Source organism: Phalacrocorax carbo, chromosome Z (assembly GCF_963921805.1).
Source record: "Phalacrocorax carbo chromosome Z, bPhaCar2.1, whole genome shotgun sequence".
In the NCBI taxonomy this organism is placed as follows: domain Eukaryota; kingdom Metazoa; phylum Chordata; class Aves; order Suliformes; family Phalacrocoracidae; genus Phalacrocorax; species Phalacrocorax carbo.
In genome coordinates, this window is record NC_087548.1 from 6,203,028 (window position 1) to 6,222,014 (window position 18,987).

At 39.2% G+C, this 18,987-nt stretch overlaps 1 protein-coding gene across 8 annotated transcripts in view; it reads right to left on the reverse strand.

The window, feature by feature from the left end:
* Positions 1 to 18,987, reverse strand: part of SLC14A1 (solute carrier family 14 member 1 (Kidd blood group)) — a 302,335-nt gene that overhangs the window by 154,941 nt on the left and 128,407 nt on the right. The window contains exon 3 of one of the 8 annotated variants that reach the window (XM_064438105.1): positions 17,292 to 17,362. The exons of the other annotated variants lie outside the window; for them this stretch is intronic. The gene's annotated coding sequence lies outside the window, so the exon portion shown is untranslated. The remainder of the gene's footprint in view (positions 1 to 17,291; positions 17,363 to 18,987) is intronic. 8 annotated transcript variants of the gene reach the window in all.

An 18,987-nucleotide genomic window follows, 5' to 3' on the forward strand; every position in this document is an offset into this window, starting at 1 on the left:
TTGGTATTGAGGGTGACAGTTTGCTTGGAGCTGTGAAATAAAACTTTGCCCATATCAAATACCTTTCCCTTAGCCCATCCTTTATTCTTTCTAAGCAATTATCTGCCTACCAGGGAGGAGACTGGTTCCTGTTCTCCTATCCCACAGCCCCAAATCTCATGGTCAGCCACTTGACACAGACCTGCACATTTTCAGTGATTAAGATATTGATATTTCACTGCTGAGACCATAGGTCTGAGCTGATATGATTTATGCCACTTGGTAAGGGAGGAGACTGGAAACTGCTCAATAATCTGGGGAGATGTTGCCAACCCTGAGTGGGCAGGACGTGAAACAGGAGGACAAGCTGTGTACTTAAGCTGGTCAAGTATTTTCTAGAAGCCGGGCTCTCTGCTGGAAAATGTTGACTGAAGATCATTAAATGTGCTTTGGGAATGTTTTGATTTCACTGGACATTTTCACTTGCTTCAGGTAGCATTGGAGGTAAAATGCAGGCTCCAAGGGATTACTAAGTCACTGATCCAGCAAGGAATCAAGATCTGTAGGACCCAGACGTAAGGTGTAAGCATAGCACTTCAGCAAAAATATTCTCTACACCCAACAGGAATAAAAGTCTACCCCAGAATAGCCTGTAAGAAAGCAAAAACCACTCTACCATCTCCAGATACAACACTTAAAAAATTCTGTTCATGGGATAAATTGATGAACGTAATTACCATCAGTAATATTAGCAACCATAATCTCTTTGATTTCTGGAATTTCTGGCAAGGGTTCATTGCATCAAACTAAAAAAATACTAGCAGAAAGACAGAGCAGTGGCTCAGTTTCTATTAAAGTCCTCTTTGTCTTGTAGAACAGATGGAGTTCATATGGATAGCTAACATTGCTGCAAAATATGAGAGATCATTATGAATAGGGCATCAAATGATACAAAATACCAGTTAGAATAATTACATTATCATATTTTTATATGTAAATTATTTTCCAGGCAAATATTGCCTGTTTGGAGAAGTTGAAAACAACTCTAAACACATCATTCTGTATGTCACGGAACAAAACAATTTTAAAGTTTAAAACCCATTATTTTAGAAGAGCTATTTATTTCAAGTAGGTGGCAATTTTCTTCCCCTCCCCCAGCCCACAGATTTCAGTAGCTATTCACCTCTCGCAATTTTCATCTAGCCTGTTCTTTAGAAACCAATTGCAACCTTTAAAGTAGTCATCTATTTCCAATGGAAATCTTCACATCCTGATCTTTAAGCTGCTTTTTCAAACTCTTAATAAATTGCCTCAGGTTGTAGAGTTAGTAATGACACTAAATAGTGGAGGGCTTTTGGGAAATGTTCTGAACCTTAATTCTCTTCTCACCCTTCCTTTTGTCCACTGCTCCTTGCATTTTTGCAGAATTTCAACAATTGCTCATTGAAGTGGAACAAATGCCTTTATTCTCCTGCAACAAAATTCGGGGAAATTTGCCAGATAAATGGGGATGAGGAGGGACATGTAAACAGGGTCAGCTGAAGTAGAATTGGATCTCAAAAGAGCAGTAAATACTTAGCTCTCACAAAGTACTTTTCTTGGCAAGAACAGTCTCTTCAGGGAGAGAAAGAAGAAATCAGAAAGTGATTTTATGTTACTGAGTTTACCTCCTGCTGCTGCTTTACAATCAATGTCTGCAGTGAATTGGTAGTTTTTGAAAGCTGGGTAGGGTATCACAACACTGCAGTGTGCTCTGTAGGTGCACTCCTTGTAGAACTGTTGGAGGTGAGAGGCAGCCTCAAAGGACGGGATATCAGGACTTGTAAACTCTGGAGTCTGCCCAAGTGCCTGGCCAAGATTCTCAGCTGCTGGCTGAGAAATGTGTTGGGATGATGTGGCTCAGGGCATTACTGGTTTCCTGGTGGAAAGCCCCCAACATAGACAAAGAAGGGTGAATTCCTCAGGTCACATTTGACTGCAAGTTTCTGCAACCCTAGTGCCCGTAAGATGGCATAAGATGGACACTTAGGATTGCAGTATCAGATGAGGGAAATCTGTACTAGAATGACCGTTTTTTGGATCATAAGTATATAGAGACACCACAAATGAAGCAGGTGTCCTGAAAAAATCTTTGTGGTCTTGTAGGTACTCAAGTGCACATAGGTACCCCACGTTATCACTAAGAGGGAAAATGCCGTTCTGAACATCTAAGCGAGGGAATTACCGAATACATCAGGAAAGCAACGTTTCTTGGTGTGTTATGAAACCATTAGTGGAAGATGGTATCCAAGTGCTGTTTTCCACACTTCAAAAGGAGATGTGGGTGAATCAGAAAGCATTCAGAAAAAAATTATAAGCATGATCTAGAATAGGAAAAACCTGCTTCTCTGTGACAGATTTAAGAAGTTTGATCTACTCAGTTTATCCAGGAGTAGATTAAGAAGTGAACTGATCATAGTCTACAAATATCTGTGTTGGGGAGAGAGTTTAGAAAGCAGACAATTCTTGGAGTAGAGCAAAGCTTAATGAGATTTGGTAGTTTGAAACAGAGTAGGAATGTGGCATACATTTTTGACTGTGAAGATAATTAACCATTGAAGCGGTTTAGCTGGGTATATGGATGACTCTCCATCACTTGAAATTGAGCTAAAGATAAACTATTATTTAAACTCAATTATGCACTTGGTGCAGACATAGCTAGCAAGGTTTTGTGGTCTGGTGTTATGCACATCAGATTAGATGCCTATGATGGGCTTTTCTAAATTATAATTCTTCATTAATTATTTCATATCAAAGGGATACTTCTTTAGAAAAGGCAGGATTTACTCTGAAGACTGCAATTAAGTCCACTACATTATCACATATTTAATTCTACTAGAACATAAATGAGCTATAAAATTTAAAAGGCTTTAAGAAATAAAACACACTGCAGTTCTCAGGGCTTGCTATTTCAGGGTGAATAGTCAATGTTCACAGATTCATCCTCCCAGTTTTTAGCCGTTGTCAGCCGCTAACCTTACTACAGAACTTCATCTTCAGGAACAATAATACAGGAAACCATCCTTCTCTTCCTTTGCTATGCTCTGGGACTGTACTCCCATCCCCTCTCACCTGAGGGGACAAAAGGGGTTTTGGGAAGCAAGGCAAGATATTTAGGGCATGCTCCAGTTTTGTTTGTTTGTTTTCTTGTTTTAAAACAAACTTTTAAAGAGCCTCATAAGTAACAGAGAGAAACAACATTGCCATCTTCCATGCTAACTTATCCATAAGGATGCTAGTCACCTGACTCATAAAACGCCCTGATAAAAACCTCACTTGGTTATAGGAGAGATTAAAAATCTAAAATGCATACCGTTGCCAGATCATTAGTGTTATGAGGAAGAAATTGAGGTTTTGTATGTGAGCTCTGCATCACTGCTGTAACTGTACAGAGCCGAGGAAGAGCAAATCACAAGATTACAAACCAATGCACATCTACTGGTGATGGAGATGCTCACCCTTGATCAGGATCCTGCAGGGCACAACAAGCCACTGAAATCAGCTGAAGTAAGTAGATGCAGGGACTTGTCCTTCTGAAATATAAACCCGTACTTGATAAAGGAATTAGAAACACCATCAACAGCTGGAGAAGCCTACTGTCATTGAAACAATATTAGAGTGAGGCATGAGAGAGGTTGTGGGTTTATTGTTTCCTACCCAAGGAATACACACCTCGATATCAAGACAACCTAACACCAGACACGTGCTAACTTCAGAGCACTCGATACTTGTGCAGGTTTTCCTATGCAAGATCTTGCAAACAATTCTTGTAATAGCAGAACAGTGGGTCTCACTGCAGTACCAAAAAACCTGAAAGGTCTGTGTGAACAGAAAAGTGCCACAGGTTGCTTTCAAACTTGCTGAAATTCTTTGGACCTATCAAAAAATATTGAATTAAAGTGAAATAGTATGTTTTAACAAAATGAAGGAGTCCATATACAGAAATGTACAGATTTTCTGAAGTTTATACAGATTTAAAAAATAGATCCCCTATACTGAAAGTGAAACTATTTGGATCAGCAATATCTTAAAATCAGCCTGCATGCTCCAGTTGTGACCAATTAAAATGTGGGATGAGAAGCACAATGATGAAAGGAAGGCTGATATGTTCAATGTGGGTTTTTTTTTGCTTTAGAAGGTAAAATACACTTATAAAGTTTGTTTTTTATAAAGAGAAGGCTTAAGTACAACCTCCCGCTACACCACAGTGGAAAACATTTGGTTCCATCAGACTGATGGAGTATAAAATTTCCCTTGGATTAGGTTATTGGCTTTAAGTAGTTTGGTCTCTAAAACAATATGCAACTTACTTTTTGGTTTTTTTCCTAGACAGCTTTGCAAACCTTTGTCTCTAAGCTGTTTGTATTTGTTGTGGTTTTGTCCTCCTGCTGTGGGTTGAACTTTTGTCTGGAACAGACAGAGTCAATGTGCCACAAAACCAACATGCAAAACCATTTGGGGCTTGTGTGGCTGAATGACTCAGTACCCGAAGGTCTGTTTTTCACTGTACTTGGGGTGAAGGTAACTTTTTTCCCCCTGAGTTTATGAAAACAGATTCCCATGAGGTCTTACAGAAAGCTGCAGCACATTCTTGATTCCTGCTGGACAACTAAGAAAATAAACCACACTTGATTACTTGATCTTCCTAAGACAGGTAATTATCATTAATCAAGAAACTCACAGTCAAAAAACTAGAGCTAAACAGGACGATGGGACACCCAATGGACTCTGGGGGTATCTTCTGGCTTTGAGACATGGCGAGTTCCAGGCACCGCCCTTTGTAATGTTAGTAAAACATAAATCTACACCATCCTTAGGTGAGAATAGATGTCCTTATCCAGGAGTGAAAGAAACCTACAGGTTGAAGCTTTATGGTAGCACTGTTGTTTGCTCTCTTTAATTTCAGCGCTTTTTGCATTCTTCTAGTACAGCTCTGCTGAGAAAGTCTCTCATTTCAAAGACAATGTAAAATAAGAGATTATATTTGTTTCCCTCCCTCCCACCAAACCGTCAAGGAAACCAGTCTTCCATTCCACATGACTCAGTCTTGATAAATCAGTGTTTCCAATGGGAAATAAACTGGTTACTTGACAAGTTCCAAACTGGTTCTAAAAAGAACTGTCAAAGGTCACAATATGATGAAAACTTTCTTTCTGTTAAAGCATTTCCTCTTCCACTGAGGCATCTCTGGATGCCTGTTCTTGCCTTTCAGTCATTCTTCCGCCTGTTGACATCAAAACCTCCCTTAAGGAAACACCTGCCTGAACTAGGAAAGGCAGTGGGAAATTTCTCATGGTGCTATGGGAGAGTTTGGACAGGGAAAGAGACCTGAGGTCTTTTCATCAGTTTTTGGACTTTCTCTTCCTCTCCCTGCCCTGTTCTGGGGCCAAGGTCTTGGAAGACAAAGTCCCCTGTTTGAATTAGATATTTTGCAACTCATCTGTAGCTGCCAGCAGCAAAACCTCAATGGCCATCTTCACCCAAGAGGCATCTGTAAGGGATGCAAGAAAATTAGGAAGGAAGTGAGTCACAAAGTGGACCCATCCATCAGTCTGTTATCTTCTACAAGGACCACCATAAAATCAGCTCATTCTTGCACTATGCAGTGTATCCCTATAGGTACAGGATGAGAGAGGCTGTTTCTATGGTGTAGCTAATGATGGCCAAGATGAACAAGTTGGACCCCAGAAAGTTTCTGAAAGGTGCAAAGGATGGTGAAGTGACAAATTTCCACTGAAATTTGATGGAAGCTAGACACTAACTTTAATTCATCTTTTTGAAATTTTCCCTTGTCTATGAGATCCTTGCGGACATGATTATTCTTTCCTCTTTTATAAAGGGAAACTGATTACTTGAAAAGAGTAGGAATATAAGAGAGAAAACTGAAGTCATTAAGAGCCAATTTAGGCTATAGCCTATATGTGTCCATGCATAAATGTGTTGCATAAATGTGTTGCATGTTGCAGGAAATAGCAGATGACAATGTCAGATATTGAAGTGAAGCATAAGGAAGGGCTTCTTGCAGAGTGCACCAACAAATTGTGGACTTTGTGGCCATATGGTATGGTGAATGCTAGAGTATAAAGTGGCCTAACCATTTATGCTCTTCACTAGTCCTACAACTTCTTTCATTGAAGAAGCACAGTTTGGGCTCAAGAACTGCTTTGTTTTCAGTATCATGATAATGTGCTTTATGGGGAAAGCAGCAAAAGTTTGTTTTCTACCTTACTCTAATGATGGCTGGTTTTGGGATACAGTTGAGAACTAGATCTTGTTGCTTGGACTGAGGCCCTTTAGAAAGAGGATTGCCCATGTTCTGCCTACCCACACATATACAAAGCTGTTGGATAGAATATAAACAAACACACTCAACCAACATGATACATCCATATAACCAGCCTTTGCAGTACTGAATTCACCACGCTAGGAAGCTGACCTGCAAGGCTCTCACATCTGCTTCTGCTCAGCAGAAGAGCAGCAATATATCAGTTATCTCCCCATCAGCTATGCTTTGACCTTTCTGATGACTTCCCAGATAGATATTTTGTCAATTCAGACCCTGGTACATAATTTTCTGGAGGATTTTGCTGCCAGACTTGTGTTTTTTACTGAAAACCATGTCTTGTGTCTAACACAAGGAAAATTCCAATACTTTACATAGATTCTTTGATAATTTTTGCAGAACTAATGATTCTTTTTCATGCTTAAATTGAGAATATGTACAGCTTAACTTCCTGTAAAATCAGTTTTCCATTAAGCAACTGAACTCTGAAGATAAAGTTACCAGCTCAGGCTTAACATCATTCTCTGCTCTCTATCCATCTCTCCTCAGTCCTGTTTTTTTCTGTTAGTCTCTTCTACATCCTCTTTTAGCTGATTCTCTCTGTTTCTGCAGTACTCTCACTTAGTTGTGAAGGAGTCAGGTCCTTCTCTAGATTTTGCTGGTGAAATTCTCTGGAGTTTAGTGAGATGACACTATATTTATACCAACGTAACTGGTATCACAAGGTGACCATAATGCTTTTTCACAAACTCAGCGTAAGCTTACGTCATAGCTGTGCTTTCTTATTCATTATTTCCCTTCTACTCCATGTGGCATCTTTCCTATCTGAAAATAGCTATGCCTTCACAAGAGTAGACGGAGAAAGAATCTTGCAAGTCTAGTAATAAACAAGAAAATGTCTTCCAAGGATTTAGGATAATTTGAGAAAACCTATAGATCCAGCTATTAGCTCAGATTGGAAAATAATATTTTTTAAAAGTCTTTTCATTCAATGTGTTAATGTAACTAGACTTTCAGAGTTATTGATAAATCTTACTATAAATCAAAATATTAAAAAATAAAGCATAGGATGAATTACTTCAGTGCAGAGAAATAACTACAGATAAATACTTTTCACTCCTAAATCTCAGCTTGCTTTCTCAGCATAAAATCTCTTTAAAATTCAGTCACAGTCTAAGAATTTCTGTATGACAGAGTTCTTACGATCCATTCAATTATTATTAGCATTTCTTGATTTTGACACTTCTGTACAATTTTAACTATGAATTTTTAGCTTTTCTTCCCATCATAACACCTATTCAAACATATTTTCTTAAGAGAAACTGCCAGAGAACTATCTTTCATACAGTTTCTTTACAGCTTCTGCTGCCAATGCAAACAACTGATTTTCAAGAAGGATGTGATGATGCAACACATGAACCATAAAACAATCCAGAGAAAGGTGACATTGTACAAATGCAGTACAGTGTAGTTTTAATATGGCTAAGAATTCTAGCATAAATTGTCCTGGAAAAATAGCAGTGCTCTTGCTATTACAGAAGAAAATAGGTATAATTTAATCTCTATTTGCACTCTGGTGTTCAGCACTTTTAATAATCTTTGCCATGACAACAGTAGAAAACCTGGAAAATTCTGGGAGTTTTCCAACTCTATAGATCTGCACAACTCTCTGAAGGCTGCTGATTTCCTGGTAACCCTGTGGGCTCAGTAGCTCATGCAAGACCCCCAAAGAGTATGTTTCCACAGGTTAACCTACAGTGTCCAACCTTGGTGTGTGATGCTCAAGAAGTTTCAGAGCGTTTGTGAAGGTACCATAGAACAACCTGTACTTAACACCCATCAACCAGTCATAAAAACAACTCCGTAGTTAACCCAGGAATCTTGTCACTAGCTGAAAATCACCTCAATGATATCAACAAAGTATTGAGTAATCTGATTCTAAAAAAATACCTCAGCTCACCTCCTTTGGAAATAACCGACTTTCTATGCTTAGACCGGGGCCTGGATTTGGTGGTATTGGAATTTCGTATGTTCATTTTGAGAGCTTTTATCTGAAAACAGGGGGAAGCCATGAAGCTGCGTGATGTTATGAAATTTCTTCCATTTGTGCTGGGATTAGAAAGTGGACCTCTTTCATGTCCAGATGCTACTCATCACTATCAGAAGAAAACATCAGAATTAGCCTAATTGCTCTCATCAAAAAGACCACAGAGACAAAATTGCTGCTGGTGGTTTGCCTTGCCATTTGTGCACAAAAAGTACGCTTCCCTTATTTCTTTCTGAGACACACTTGACCAGAGGGGATATGCAGGAATTCTGTTGCCAAATAAAATTATTAAGGTTGTTTCATAATATTTGAAGAAAAAAAACGTGTCTTTAAGGAAAATATATTATCATATGACGTACTGGGTATGGCATCGCAGTACTTTAGACATAGGTAGACAGGCAGAGAAAAACTTCATTCTGCTGTCCTTTCCGTAGCCTGAAGTTTCATATGAACATTCTATAGCTGAATCATCTGAACTGTAGTTTTCCACACAGCAGAAACCATCTTTCCCAGCTGAGTCTCCTATTTAAGCCACAAATTCCTTACAGTCCTCTTAGGCACAGTTAGTTTCTGAAGAAACAACATGCATGAGCAACAGCTACTGCACTAGTATCACTCTTCTGTCAGCTCTGGTGAATGTATTCAACAGATAAAGACTTTAACTTCAGTGGACCTGCCTCAAGTGATTCTGTGTTTGAACAGCTCCTTTGCCTGTTGTTAGAACCAAAGGGTGATGAAAAGGCAAAGAAAAATGGGAAGCTACTCCAGATGACTAATCTTTCCTACCAGAAGCTAGAACAGCATAACAGACCAAAGGTGTCCGATGCACAGCTGACCTCAGGTGGATTTATCTTCAGCCTTGAGCATTATGTAGATTAATTGTATCTTTATGACTACTGCACACACAATAATAATAACTCAGAAATCAGCATCCTATGAAATCAAACAATTAGATGAAGAAAGTGTGAACCCTTTCCACTAGAAAGGTTTCTGACAGTAAACTGCTGGTTTTATTTCAGGCACAAAACAATCTTAAGGGCTGGAAAAAAAAATAGCAATTTTTCCCTACAAATACTGATTTGCTTGATAAATAGAACCTACCTTTGATGATATTGGCTAATATTTGTTCTTCCTCCCGATTTGGTTACTAGTAAAGACAATTTTCAGTATTTCAGTGGAAGGATTACATAAAGGATGAAGGTCCCAAAAGAAAGCAAGTTGTATTTGTGTATCTAATTCCCCTAAGGTCTGTGCAAATGATAAACAGAGAATTTAGCAAGGACTCATGTAGGCTGTAGGATAAAAAAAAAACTACATCAAAGGATACATGCATTTGTGCATGATATCCTGTCTATTTATTCAGCCAGTGAGTAGCGGTGAAGAGGAAGGCACTCTTCATAAGGAAATCACAAAGTTAGCATTTAATGTTCACAAATTGTATCCAGAAATCTACATCTCAGGAGATGTAAAATATCTAAAGAGGTCTATGTGGTAAATCTGTGAGATTAAATCATCTAATCTGACAGTTTGCATAATGAAAGGCAGAAAATACCACCTCATTATGCCTAGATTAAGACAAATAACTTGTGCTTGACCCAAGCATTTCCAGCAACTTGATCTCGATTTGAAGTCATCGAGCAGAAATACATCTGACTGAATATTGCCATCTGCAATGTGTATGTCTACATCTCAGCTACTCACCCCGTTCTCCCTTGAAATTTAAGGCTAAAAATAGGTATCTATGGGGAAAAGTGCATCTCATCCTATAGTAAACACTTAAAACAGGTTAAAGAAATGGTGTCTATTTCCTAACAGTGTCCATTCCAAGCCAACAGTAATCTTTCTAACAAGTCCAGCAAGTTTTGATTTGGGTGTGATGGTTATGAGAACCCATAGTACAAGGAACCATCATTTAAAAACTGGTAGAGGCAAGACCATACATTGTTTGAACTAATCCTGTCTACTAGAGAAAGAGAGAACACTGCTGATATCTGCCTACTCTGCTGTTGCTCTTTTGTAAATTAATTTACAAAGTTCTTTTCTGATTTGGGCATTTATGTCAATATAGATTAAAAAAAGCCCTATAGTAGCATGAAATATGAGGGCTACACTAGAGATGGAAGCTTACTGAAAAGTCATATACCTACAACTTAAGATATTATTTCTTCTGGAACAAAAATAACATTCCCACTCATATGCATGAGCTGAAGTTTACTTATGATGTAACTATTGTATAAAAATTACTGGAGTAATTTACACAGATCACTAATCCCTCACACATACTAATCTTTCCCTCTGAAACTATAAATTAGAAACATAGTTAAATTCCTGTATTTTCTTTAAAATGTGGGTGTACAGGGAGGAGTTTAAATGCATAAGAAAGCCTTTCAACTGGTCTATTGAAGGACCAGGTGTGCAGCCTGCAAATTTCCCCTAAAAATATAACTAAAAGTGGGTGTGAAGAATTAGAATGTGGCTCTGGCTTTAGAAGTTCCTATTTTTTTTTAAAAAAAGAAGGAAAGTAAGCTTTATTTCCCACAAATGATTTGATAGTTAAAATTCACATTTCATTTACAGTGCAATAATACGTTTTACACACACAGAGACACAGCCTGTCATTTTACATATGGGTTTTGTGAGGTTACAATGGCAATAAAAACACAACCCACAGTTTTCCTGAAAAGGGAACAGTGCTTCTTGCAAAGTTTCCTCTTGCTGAGCACCGCAGTCATGAAGAATGGTGCTGGATTATGTCGTATTGATGGTTAATTTCAAATCTAGAAGTTGATTAACTTTGACTTATAGCATAAAAGGCCACGACCAATTATTATTCAGAAAAAATCCTGCTGTTTAGCCAAAGACCGTACCGAGCAATCCTGTACTTGATGTGCTTGTGATAAATGTTCACATGACAAGGTTATTTGGTGTACAGCGGCTGGAGGGGTTGTCATAGCAACCTGCGCACGATGCCCATAAATCTGATGTGTAGTTATCCTTGCTGTGTATGCAAAAAAACACAAAGCCAACTCAAGCAGTTTAATTTACAGCATTGACTGTCTCCAAAAGGAAAAAAACAGAATTCTAAGGTAATAAACTTCTTCAGTTTCTATTCCTTCACAAGGAGAGTACTCCAAGAGCTGAGACAACCTATTCAAAGCCAAAAAGACTTTTAAGATAATCATTATGGCAGGAAGTGCAGGTCATCATACCGAGAAAGAAAAAAGTGCTTTCTTGAAAATCGCTGCTCAGCTATATTGATTGTCTTCTGTTACTCGTGCAAACAGCTAACTGTAGGTGAAAAAAGCCCAAACACCCTCCTTTTTATTTTGTTTTTGTTTTCCAGAAATTACGAGATGAAACCTTGAATCACCTGTCAAGTAGGCCATGACGAAATGCTCTCCTTTCCATAAAATCATGAGGAGAAAAAGAATCTGTCTTTGTCTACAGTTCTGTCTCATTCAAATACAGGATAAAAATGAAGAAAAAGGCAAAAAGACCACTCATTTCTCATGGGTAATAAAGGTCTGGAGATGACAAAGACAGTAGATGAAGAAGCAGGAGACCAGGACATTTTAGCAACCAAGTCATCAAAACTTTCTGTTCGGCCAAGTTGCTTAAATTATGAGCCTCAGTCTCCCTACCTGTAGAGCTGGGATGCCTTATCTCCATTCTCAGGAACAGCATACCACCCCTTTAGAAATGCATAACATCTGGAAGAACAGAGATTTTAGAGTAAAACCTCTTGCAGAGAGTAAGTGAGGAGCTCTGGACCATCCCCACGAGCACTAGGGAGAGCTCTGGTGGAAATCCTCCCCGCTAGTGCTCTCTAACCCATGCAGGGCTGTACCCACATGAAGTACATGGGCACCAGGTAACAACGGCAACAGCTTTGTCTTGTGTCTCCACCCACGCTGCTGCAAATCACATACATGTGTAATGGGGTGTGATGAGTGCCAAATGCCTGTATTTGGGACTCTCCTCTGGAGGACGCAGATACTTATTATTACTTCCAGATGCACAAATATTAACAAGTCAAGGGTCCTGGGCATAACCAAACCAAGAAGTTCCCAGGTGCAGAACAAGAGAGCGTACTGCTCAGGATCACCTTCCTGCTACAACGGCCAGACCTTTTGCAGGGAGCTGCATCAATAAAGGCAGAAGATACTTGTAAATATGCAAAAGATTACCCTAAAGTTTTCTAGCATGTAAGACTGATGTGATAGAACATATCATTTATCTCCCAGGGATGACTGCAGCTGTTTTCATCTAGAAGTGCTGTTCTGTGACTTCATGTCTTAGAAATAAATATATAGATATATAGATAAACTCTGAAGTATAGTGTAAATTACAAAAGGAGGAAATAAAGGCACAACCTTACTGGTGAGAAATAGGGTCTCCTGCCATAAACACTTCTGGAAGGTGATTCATCCCATCTTCAGAAGGGTGCTCTACACAGTCAGATGATCAGTGACTGGAAAAGCATATTTCTGTCTGTTGGCACACAGGGGTGATTACCTCACATTTAGATTTTTGAAAGATCTAAACAGGAGTAATTTAAGCTAAGCACAGGTGTCTACAGTGCAGATGTCTACATGTGAGCTAGATATCTAGTATCCCACTATGCTCAGGGAGACTTAGGCAAAGCGGTTAATACACATTATGGTAAAATTAATTTCATCCTTGAGTCCTAACTTTTGGTTATATGAATCACTTCCTAATTTCCATTTACTGTTTTGACTAACTTTTAACTGATAATAGAAGTCTGGATGACTAGGTCATGTGTTGTTCCTTTCAACAAGGGCCCCTAAAGCTGTATAAAACTGACCTCTCATTAAAAACCTTTCTTTTCTCACCCAGCATTGCAGCTTCAATGACATCTGTGCCTCCCGTATTTCTTCCTGCAGGTAAGTGCTTTCTCAAAGATTCTTTCTTCCAAAACAACTCATTTTGCCACACCACGCTTTAAAAAGCAAGTTGCTGAGGTGTCATGTTTTTAGTGAAACAGGGTGTTCCCACAGGGACTGTCAGTTTATACTGAGAAAACCTGCTACTTTGCCACTACCAATAACTTTTAGAGAAAGAACCACAAGTCCCAGTGCATGTGGTCTCACACAGTGTAATAAAATGTGTTCTCAGAAGTGTGATGCAGCTTTGGTTAACTTCATACATCCACCACATAAATGGCAAAACCCAAGCTGGTCTGGGCTCCCTATGTAGTCAACAGTGGCAAAGTGTGGGTGGGTGGGTGGGTGAAAAACCACTTTTGAGGCACGATTCATCTGACTGATTTTAGATCTTTTTCAGGATGAAGTGAATCACATCCGGAAAGTTCTCTATAGGGAGGCCAGGGTGACTAACGCAGAAGTAGTCACCTACATGACAGTCAGTCAAGGGACAATGGCTTCAATGTGTGGCATGCTATAGCAACCTCATGGAAGATGAACATGATTTTTGCCTGTCCTTACAGCCTAATGACACAGAAATAAAGTGAAGCAATTGCTCACTTCCAGATAGGTTTTATGCAGAACAGAGTCAGAGTACAGTGGTCAAGCTCTTCTGTTTTTTTCTCTCTGGAAAAGCTGAAAAGACATAGTGTGAATCAGTGTTTCCTGCACAGAACCCATAAGGCCTGGGCTGCTGCATCTTCCAAAGGGTTTCTGCTGAAACAAGTAGTGGTTATTTTGTTATTCTGCCTTTTCTGGCCTCTCGAGGGAAAAATAAATGCTTGGTATGTGCCACTGGGGACTCTTGAAGCAAGGGGAAGCAAGAAGAAAGCTCTGTGGTTTCTCACATCCTTTATTTCTGCATGGCAAAAAGGAGAAACGGCCCAGTTGTGTGACTGGAGCGAATTTGTTTTGAAAAAGGCTCTGCTGTGAAACTGCCAGGCAGCTGAAAGGAGTGTTTTCAAGCCAGTGATCCCACTTCATGTCCCGAGGGCTGGGAGTGGAGCTGCTCTGGTCAGGCTTCTCTCTCCACACTCAGTGCAGAGGTCTTATACTTTAAACCCTGATGACCCAAGATGCTGGTGCTTGCTGAATTTCTTCTCTCTGCTGGATTTGCAGAAATGAAAGGTGAGCTTAAAGAGAAGCCCACAGGAGGTCACTGAGGGAAGATGTTAGCAAGAAACATCTTTCTTTCACTTTCTAGCCAAAGACTATTGACTACATCGGTCCATATTTCATCATCAAAGGGTAGCTCAGAAAAAGCTACAGATGAAGGAAAGAAGCATGTTAAATTTAACATGAGGCATGTTAAAAAACTACCAGATGAATAAAAGAAGCATCTTAAAACAATAAAATACAGGATGTCTGGACCAATAGCACATACCACTGTAGTTCTCCAAGTTCCTGTTTGGTGATTTGAAATATCAATGATTTATAGGTTTGACTTTTTTTTTTTTTTTTAAATAAGACATTAAAGTTTATTGCCTCACTGTAAAATTATTCTCAATAATTCTAGAATAAAGCAAGCTGAGGAAAAACCCAGAGTTACTCTCCTTCACTGAAATGTTGGGAGAACTAAAAAAAGATTTGAGGAAACCAGCTTTTCATATAATTTTCTAAAATATCTGAAAAAAACACAAAGAGATGTCAGCTCCTCACATTTTTTTTATGAGCCACTGATATATGCAGAAGAGAATGTAAATCTACCATTCACTGGGACCGTGACACAAATGTGAAACTGATGTTAGATGTAAAACTGAGAGAAAGGTCCATTTTAGGCAAGCACCAGTGTTTGTAATGGTCAGACATCTCTACATCTCTGTGTAATCCTTTCCATTAAAGACGATAGCTGTATCTTGGTTGATATCCTGGTGGCACCAATGTCAAATGAAATGTAATTACTTTCAGTAGGACCAGGTTTTTTACTTCTATGTTTGGCTATATTCCCTCTAATCTGGAAAGCCTTCAACTACATGTTCTGCAAACTCAACACCAGCTACAGGAACATGGGTGGATTAACCTCTCCCAAGTCAAGCTGTCCTGACTTTAAAAAGCTGCAAACAGATGTCACAGCCTCCAGAAGAGCCTTGGCTTGGCCCCAGGAATGGCAAATTTGTCCCCTAGATGAGTCAGGGACAATTTTTCCCATGCATTTTGCTGCCTGACTTTTAACACCCAGGCTGCTCATTTCTCACGCTCACGGACATAGAGACACAGGTTTGTGCCCAGCTGCCACCATGCAACACACTCCAGGTTTATGCCTCCAGCTTTGTCTCTCTGCTTATAGCCTCAGAGGCTGCTTTGACTGTGACTGAACTGCACCCTTCCCTGGGCTGGATTAGATTATTGCACACACACATGAAAAAAAGGCAGTGGAATAAAAGGCAAATATTTTTTTTGTCCAGTCATCCATTGAATTGTGATGTGAATTGTGCAGAAAAAAGGCATTACACAAAGTGCCGCGGGCTTGTCAACGATCATAAACAGGAAAGCTTTCTGAATGACGCCACTGTTGTCAAAACAACACTCATTACCAGTATCCTGTCGAACAGTTAAATCACGGTGAAAGAATCCAAATATTAAATCATATGGATTTTTTTTTTGCAACATTTTGATGTTACCCATCCGTATAATGACCAGGTCCAGCTTGTGAGTTAGTGATTATTATCTAAGTGAAAACAGCTACTGGCACAACAGGGAAAGTCATGAAATGGAAAGCAAACAGGCAAAGTAAAACTGAAAATCTATTGATTGATTGATGAGGTGCATGTGTTTCTTCAGGAAAACAGAGGAGGATTTAAGTTCATAAATAAAACTGAAGCAAAATAAGAGAGTTCTGCAGGGAGTGGCTCATGAAACAGCCCAAGTGGTTCACCCCATCACACAAGATCCAGGAGAGGTGTTCCATGCCCCTTCACTCCCACTGAAACTTGTATTTGCTTCTGTGGGGTGTGCACCTTTTTTGAGAGCTCCTTCCCATGAGCAAGAGTTCTTACATATGAGATGAGGGGGAAGGAGAGAGTTAAGCTCACACTAACTCTAGTCTCTGCACTGGAAGCTGTGTGGGATCACACTGCTTACCACAGCGGGGGAATAGGATCACCAGGAAAACCCTCAACCAAAGCTCTGTCAAAGTGACAGTCAAACAAGAGAGACATGAATCTGACTGCCACCTTCACAGAGGGGGCACTTGTTTAGCTTGAATCTGAAAACATAAAATTAACCTACATCCAGCTAATAAATCTTAAAGGAGCTTTTTTTTTTTTTTAAAAAATAAATTATGTCTTTGGCAAGGATGAGTAGTCCAGAAGGAAAAAGGTTTATATATTTATTCTTTTTGTTATTTAATCTGCCTTATCTGCAATGTTTCTTGAATTATTACTGCCTCTGAAATATTCAGATCTGTGTTGGTTACATAAGCCCCAATGAGTTGTACTCATCTAATCAGGGAGATGAAACAGGAGCATGCAACTTCCAGGGCCATTAAAGCTAAACAACTCGACTTGATTTTTAAACACTCAGAGCCACTTACTGGTTCAAGAGCATTAAAAAAATAAAATAATAAATATAATGTTGAATCTTGCTTTTGAGGGAATCACAGTCTGCCTCTGATTCATCTCACCTAACTTCTGTTCTCACTGAATGTGTCTTTCTAAACAGAAAGGTTAAATTTTTTTCCAATAAATTATTCACTGGAGGTTGGTTATTACTATTCTACTGAATGCAAGTCTGAAAACTTTGAAGGATATCCCTTAATGGGTGGAAATGAGCAGTTGAAAATATATGATGGGTATCAGGAGATTTCATATGGATAAGAAGTGCATTCTGGGATGCAGTTTTTCCTTACAGGTGCAAAGTTGGGTAACATTTCTTGGTCCATCTTCAAGCTAGGTTAGATAAAACACTAGGAGATGCAACAACAGAAATATTATATAATGAACTTGTAAATTACTGCCTTAAATGACTTTATGAGCTTTTAGCATCTATAATTTGACAGTACCTCAATGATGCCTCTTTCAATCGCATTTCAGTCTGAAGTCACAGGTCACTTGGGTGTAACTGGGATAAAACCTACCAAAAGGCATTTACTTTGTTTTATTCTTACACACCATGAAAGAAAGAGCAGTTCAGAAACAGCTCTGACATGACTCTTCCAATAGCACCACATCATTGCTAAAAAGCCTTAGCTCCAAAAAGACTTAAGATTGTCCCTTGGACAGACTTAATAACCCTGCTGATTCTGACCCTCAGGAACACACGGTGACAAAAGATCTGTCAGAGGTATTGGGCCACAGTCACTGAATGCCTTAAAAATAGGTAGTAAAACCATGAAATCAATAGAGAATTTTACAAGGACTTGGTGTAAAGATTGTAAAGTAGGAGTGATGTGTTCACCTACGTGCTGATGATTTTTTAGAGATGTGCTCAACCTTGCCCACTTATCTGCGGCTGCCATTAATGTTAATGGGAGTCACACACCAAGTGTAGGGAGGGGGTTAGAGAGATGTCAAGGGACAGGAGGACTCATGCACCCTGGGCTGGATTTGGAACCCAGATGCACAGGTGTAAATGCAGATGTGAAGTGACTTTTCTATATTTGTTCCTATGTAAAGGTTATCAGTTTTTATCTAGCCATTAAAAATATTATAATATATTAGATGTACATTTTCTATGTTTGTTTTAGCCATATTGCACTAGAAACCAATTCTATATGATCTATAATAACTGCGTGACACACACCTTTATTTCTATTTGTAAATGCATATAGCCTTTTAATGGTAATTATAAACACATTTTACGGTGTTACCCTTTCGTATCTATTGGTACAGTTTTTCTTTATTTCCTATATGGGTATGAGTGTGTGTACAGTTCCATTTCTTTTTTACTGATTCACTTGGAGACGCCTTTTTGGAATTGCATGCTCTTTAGACACGCAGGCTTATATTATGATGCCCTCAGTTGGTGGGTAGTTCCACTGGACTTTACTTCCAAGGGAAAGTTAAAAGAGCCCTTGGCTTTGTTATTCTTCCAGGTGTTCCCCTATAGACCTATTGGACTATGGAGTTATTGGAGGAACCTGTTCTGTTATTGCATCTGTAACATTTTTGTGAGCAGGCTGTGGCATCTGCAAAGCTGCAGACCTCCTTGCTGTACCCAGAAGGTCACGCTGTGGAGTCAAGGAAAACCATTCCCTTATTGCACTGGAGGTTAGAGCAGGGTCTTTGTCCCACAGAATTAAGGGAGATTATTCACATTATACTAGGTAGTAAAAAAAGTAGATCTATTCCAAAGATATTTGCTGGTCAGTATGAAGGTAGAATAAATCTGCTTCTACAAAACGAATACCTTCATCATATACAAAAATTATTCTTCCCAGGTTGAAATTGCCTGTGCCTGGTCACAAAACGCTCATTTGAAACATCGACTTATTATCCCTTGTAAATAAATTAATCAAGCAATAGTGCCACAATGGGCAATGCTCTGAAAGAGAATACAAAGAACTGTGCCCTTCCATACTGAAGCTAAGATTGTCCACTTCATCTAATAAATCTGCAGGGGAAGAGCAGTGCAGAAACTGGTAGGCAGTGAACAGTGCTGTGTATCCTCTCTACCCCTGCACAGACAACCTTTTGAGGAAAAGCAGTGTGTCCTCTCCTATGGAAAAATGCTTTCCTCTGTGGCCTGTAAAGGCAGTT